Source organism: Caloenas nicobarica, chromosome 1 (genome assembly GCF_036013445.1).
Source record: "Caloenas nicobarica isolate bCalNic1 chromosome 1, bCalNic1.hap1, whole genome shotgun sequence".
In the NCBI taxonomy this organism is placed as follows: domain Eukaryota; kingdom Metazoa; phylum Chordata; class Aves; order Columbiformes; family Columbidae; genus Caloenas; species Caloenas nicobarica.
The window spans coordinates 10,416,210-10,422,999 of NC_088245.1; positions in this window are offsets into that span (position 1 = coordinate 10,416,210).

Consider the following 6,790-nt stretch of genomic DNA (forward strand, 5'->3'; position numbering starts at 1 on the left):
AATCTTCAGACTTTGAGTGCTTGGATCAGTTTCCTATGTGGACCATGCTTGCATTGTATATTGTTGCATCTGATGGCATATTTAAGCAAATTCGTATAGCTAAGCATTCACAAGTGGATGAAAAATATAACATACCTTTTCTTTGTTTCACAATTTCTCATGCTTCTGAAAGTGGCACTACTTAACATCTTTCCTTTTGATTGTGACAAGTCTGATTTTATCACTGAGAACAATGAGTTGTGTTAATACAGTGTACTGCTATTTCTAAAGATAATGAAGGGAAATCCTATTTACTTCCCAACATTTTTTGTCTTATCAGTCATTTATGAAGTGCAGTGTGCTCTCACAGCTGAATAATATTGCCTGGTAACTTGATGTAGTCAAATGCATGCTGAGAACACAAATGGAATGAAATTCTTCAATTTATCTATATAAAAAGTTGAAATGATGGTTTAGCTAGAAAACTACTCTATCTTGTCTCTAGTAACGGACACTGACTTAGCATCGACACGAATTAAGGGAGTGCCCTCTTGTGGCAAAACAAAGTGAAATCCAATATTATCATCTATTTTCTGAAGAAATGTGTATAGTGAAGTACTACCCAGATCTACAGCTGGTTTGTTTTTAGCACACACTTCTAGTCTTGATGTGCTAAATCCATAGATTTAGAAGGCAGTGCTGGAAGTCATTTATGCTGGAAAGACAGCATTTGAAGTAAGTAATGTTTCATGTTGTTAATGTGCTTGTGGGGTAAAATGCAGTCATAAAAATTAAGGTGTAGATTAAAAACAAGAACAACATTATGCAGCTGGGTTTCTATAGTTTCAGGGTCTTATCCAGGTAAATCTTTTCCTGATGTGTGATCTCTGGTCAAAATGTCTGCTTTACTGCTCTTGTGAGTGATACCAGAAGTGGAGATCAAAGAACTAAGTCACAATTTAGGTCTTTCAATACTTACTTTAAAAAAAAACCAAACCAAACCAAACCAAAAACCTCACAAATTTTAAGTACAAGACGTCAGATGCAGAAAATGCAGAAAAATTAGCATTTCACTTTGTGAGAATTCTGATACTACAATATGAATTGGATTTAATTTTTAAAATTGGCAATTTAAAAATAGATAGGAAAGTTATAAACACAAATGAGTCACAAATGAGTTAACTCCTTAAATGAGAACATAATGCCAACAGGGGAAATAGCCAAGCTGTTACAGATTTTGATGCCACCAAGAAAATATACAGGAGACTCACCAGCCACAAAGAGGTTCATGCTGAGCTTCAACTTGTAATCAGGAAACAGAATTCAGACTTAGTGGGAATTAACAACCTGGATAACTGTGACTTGCCAGGTTTGCTGTGTTAACAAACCCAGCAACTGCTGCTGAGCCAGTGTTTTGCAAACAGGCTGTGTGTGAGAGGAGCTCACAGTTGCTGGCAGGACCAGTCAGGTTTGCTGTGCTCCTCTAGGAACAGAGACCGTCCCAGTGTTTGGAAGAAGCCTATGGGCACACTGTTAGCAACCGGTGTATGAGGAAAACAGGGTTTCACCTTGTGTTGATGTAACAGCAGACAAGGGTTTTAGTCAGCCAGCTGGGTTAAGGAAACCAATTCACCTGCGGGTTTGCACTTCATTTAGCTAGAATGCCTAAGAGATGGAAGCGGACACTGCATAGCCTTGCATGAATTCATGCAGTTCTGGACTTTGATCTGATACAGAAGAAGCATAAATTCACTTTTCTATGACAGTCTAATGGAACTTAGTTGCAGTTAGGATCCTCTGTTTACAGTTATATGGAAAGTGCCAGCACTGAGGGCTGTGGCAGAGACAACATACACAGAAGAAGCACCCCTGATTTAGACTTCATCCCCTATGCAATCCTCACTGGCATCCTTAACAGAAGACTGTTAAAAACATCACTGAAATATTTTACTTTTCCTGATTTATATGATAGTATCTAGGGCCAAATGCACCATTAATGGACTATTAGAAAGGAATAACAGCATCTCAGCCTGATGGAACAAATATAACTTTGTGTCTCATTCTCTGAGTTTTCAGGTGGAAATCATGTGATATGCAAATCAAGGCTCCTTATTTAATACGAGAGTGTGTATTTTTAGCTCCCCATCCCTTTAGTGGTTACATGTGCAGAACTGCATTAAATGTTTTATTTACCTTTTAAAATTTAAATTTCTAGCTCACACCTTGCAACTTCTTGATTGCAATGCCTGTGAGGATTCACAACTACGAGGTCTTGTTCAAAGAGTGCTATAACATCTATGGAAGAAGAGAAAGAGTGACGTATTTTGGAAGGATACGCACAAATATGCTGGCATATAGACAATGTTATTTAAAATGCTTCTTTGTATATTTGTGGGGCATTGTCTGCTTCTTTTCATTATGAGTTTGATGTATTTTGTATGTGCATGAAGTGGTCAAATTATAAATATAATTAAGAACCGTATTTGGCTGAAATCATCTGTATTATTTCTCATCTTCTATTTTCACCAGACAATATGGTTATGTGCAGATTACTAGTCACACATGGTTATTTACAGATACCCTTCACCGTGCATTTTATGAGCAGAGATCTCAGATCAGGACAGAGGAATGTTAGTATATGGTTGCCAAGTGGTCAACTGTGGTACAGGGTAATGAGTAGATTTAGTCTGTTAATGTCAGGTAGATTTGTGAAAGCTATGATTAGAGCAGCATCTGCTGCATGAATGCATTTTGAGAGTAGAATATGGTCACTTAAACCCAGAAGATTCTAATTGATGGATATTCACTGAGAAACAACAATTTGTATAAAGATTTCAACTCTGCCTTGCCTGATGAGGGACAAGCCAGATCGCTTGGACTGAACACTTATTTTGCTTTGCTCTTGCTCTTTTTCTGTCAATGAGATGATTGTCACCTTGTACAATCTACTGTGCTCTCAGATTCTGTTGGGACATCAAGCCAGGAGAATGCTAGCCTGCTGTTAAATTCCCGTCTTGTATATCTCAGAATAGGCTTTTAGTATATACATAAGTTTTGCGTAGCATGAGTCAGATCTCTTTATGTAGGCAAGAGAGAAAAATAATTGCCCTACATCCAAGTGTCTGAATAGCAGAGTTAACGGTCATATTTGAAGAAGTGCCTGAATTAGCATAACTAACATAGTTACAGAAATTCTCTTGTTTTTTATTTTCTTGTAATCTGGGAGGGAAAATCAATTTTATTTTCCCCTAAAAAAAGCAGTCAGTTAGTTTCCCCTTTTTAAAAAGTCCATTAGTCTCCTTAGTTTACCTTGGAGCAGTGAAGCTGGAGTTATTTATGCAGCTTTATGTCTCTGGGTCTAGAAGGCACCAATGCCTCTGAAAGCTGCACTGTCCAGATAAGAGGCTCTGAAAGTGAGCTTTTCTACATCTGTAACCTAGCAGGATGTCTGCAGTTCCTATCGGCCCTGTAATCCTGTTCCGTTAACCAAATTACTGCTTTAAAGGAGAATTCGTGCCCAGTTAACATGGGTATTTATCGTAAATGAAGCCATGATTGAGAAGTCTTGCTTCTGGGTGATATTTACGTTCTCGACTAGTAATGAGTGATTTTTTTTTTTTTTTTTTTGAGGCTATAAGTTATCTGACTAGCACTATAAACAGGAAAATGGAAGAGCTAGCAATACCAAGTAAAGCTGCTAGTCGTTACGAGTTAATCAACATTTTACAGTGACGCACACATTTCTGAACATATTTACCGCACATCAACCGAATCCATCACCGTAATCTCATTTCACAAAACAACTTTGCACCTTTGAGATATGACTCTCGTGTAATGTCGAACCAGGAAATAAATTGTTAAGGCTTTGTACACGTGCTCGTATTTCACTGAAGTGAGAGGTGCAGGACTGAGCATAGTTGAACATAGTTGGAGCACAGGAGCCATAGCTGCCCAGTTCCTAAATGTGCTGCGATTCTCATCCATACCTAGAAAGAGAAGAGGAGGAAGAGCTTGGGTCCATGAATGGTTTGATAAGTAACTGATTCTGTTTCAGAGCATCTATGGGCTAAAGAACCATTGTGAATAACTTGTTTCAGTAGACTTCTCCAATTGCAAGATGCAGAAAGCTCAATTGAAACAAAACATCTCTTTACTTGTGGTGCCAGTTAATTCAACTGCAGAATTTCATGCCTTTGAGAGGGCTTTTGTACATCTTTGAAAAGCCATGTTTGAAGAAGTACGGTCTAGATTTACATTTAATGAGGGTGCACTTGTATATAAATTATGAACTCTCAGAATATCTCTAGTTAGTTTGAAATTTAGCATATCCAACAAAATCACACATATAGTCTAAGATGATTTTTTCTCACTCTGAAGAATCACACTCACCAAGTGTCCTCAACATGGATTTCAAGCACGTCTGTGAAGGCACATAATAATGTTAATAATCGTCCTCACCACTGTGATCATTGTAAGCCACAACAGCTTTAACTGTCTTCTCTTCTTCCCAAAAATAAGAGAGGAAATTTGCAGACCAACGTGCAGGATTAATGCACCGTGAACATTGTCTGGATTTTAATTTGCTAGATATATTAAAGGTACTATTAATAATGAAAATTTGAAGAATGCACTGTGAACATAGTCAAAATCAAGGTACTGGATGTATTCAACCTGTAGCTTTAACTCAGGCATACATATCATTACAATTTAATTTACTGCATTTTCTTCTGATAAATGTGTTACGTATTACATTTTTATTTTGCAATCATAAAAAATAAGTAATATTTGATGATGCTGTTTATGTTCAAAATGTGTTTAGTTTCACAACAGCCACCAGAGGGATGAAAATGTATTTTAGCATCCCTTACTCTGTTGTTTACAGGAACAGAAAAGGCCTGTGGCCAGACAAAGCTCCCTCACAACACAACACCATGTCGTGCTGCAGCCATGTACAGTAGTGCCAGGCGAGTGGGCAAGTCAAATCAACATTGTGTGATGCCACACAGAGACCCCAGCTTCTACTCCAGAAGCAGTCTGTAAGGGCATGTTTGTACTAATCAACATTTTTTTTTCAGGCAGCTTCAGTTTATGAGAGTGTAGGCTAACACATCCTGTTCAGTCATTGCTGCTACGGAGTGGAAACTTCTGGAAAAGGATCAGAGTGAAAAATCAGAGGTCAGTAAGTCTACCGAAGAATGTAAAACCTCTTTACGGTAATGTTCATTCATGGCCTTGTCAGTCTGAGTCCAGGGTACAGGCCATATTAGTATTTAAAGCACAAGAGTCTGTGGTTGTTCAAGACTCTTTGATTTTTTCTTTTCTGTTTGGTTTTCTGTTTGTTTGTTTGTTTGTGGGTTTGGGTTTTTTTTTTTGGTTTTGGGTGCTTTTTGTTTGGTTGGTTTGGTTTTTCTTTTTTTTGTGGAGTGTGAAGGATGTTGGATTTTGTTTATTTGGGTTTTTTTGGTGTTGTGGGTGTGTTTGTTTCTTTGTTTTATGGGGTTTTTTCTTTTTTAAAATTTTTTTAGAATTGTTGGAGAAAAGTATAAATTTTTAGATTGCAATCTATCAGGTCCTTTTAAGTCATGTTCATTAGAATTAGATAATTCATTGGATTAACTCCACATGAAGCTTTAAGGTAATCAGGAAGACCATTTCAAGCTAACTTTTATCTCAAAGTAAATACTCCAAAACATCAGAGCTATCAATACAGCTGAAAATATGGTAACTACTTCTGAGCAGTTTTGTCTTAGAGACCTGGCAAATAAAGCCAGCAGGGAGGACAAAGTTGACAGCATTCAACAAGAAAATATATAATAGGGGATGGTTTTGGACAGAGAGATTTTTTGGTTTTTTGTTTTAAACAGCAGAAGTCTTTAAGTGATGTACTCTCATTTATTCAGAAGTCATGTTTTATCAGAGACTAATTTAAATAAGAAATCATTATTATTTCGATTTGCTTGGAAACTAGGGGAATTAGGTACTCACTTTTACACCACATTTCTGTGAAAAAAGTCATAACCTGAAGTATATCTTCCAAAGAATACCTGCCTTTTTGTCTTCCTACCTTTTAAATATCTTGAAAAAGAGCAGAGATTTTTTTATCATCTAAAAACTATAATAATTTTTTTGTGCAAGTGCACTGACCTTTTAAGAGTGTGCACATGGTAAAAATTCATTTAACCTCTGGAATATGAAATATTCTTTTGAAAATATGAATGTTCCAGCCTAGAATATTACCATCTCTGTTCTATGCTCTGGCTTTTTGGCTGTTTTCTACGCTTTCATGGCATTGTTTTGTGAATATCATTAAATATTACACTGGGCACAGAGAACTGTGAGCTGGTAGATGAATATTCATCTGTGAGTTATTTATATTGGTGTGGAGTTAGTGTCTGTAATGATTTGAGAACTGCTTACCCACAAAGGCTTTTAGAAAACACCTTGAGTTGTGATTTGTTATCATAGCTCCTTTGACTGGGTGGATTGCAAATGGTGAAGAAATACTCCATTGCATAGAAAATATGATCCAGAAAGACTTTTTTTTTTTACCTTAAAAAAAATCCTATCTATCCTTTTCAAATCACTTAAAATGCACAAATTAGGAAACCGCAGAGTAGAACAGTTGCAAAGGTGACCTTTCTGGGGCTTTCTCAGTGCTTCCTGACCAGTTAATATGGTCACCTGATGTGTCTCTCGTGGTGAATGTATGGTCAGTATGAGACAAAGCCCTCACTGTCCCCTTCTGTAGCTGTCAGTGGGACTGAAGATGCCAAGAAGACAATTGACACTTCTACAGCTTGTGCCAGGGAGC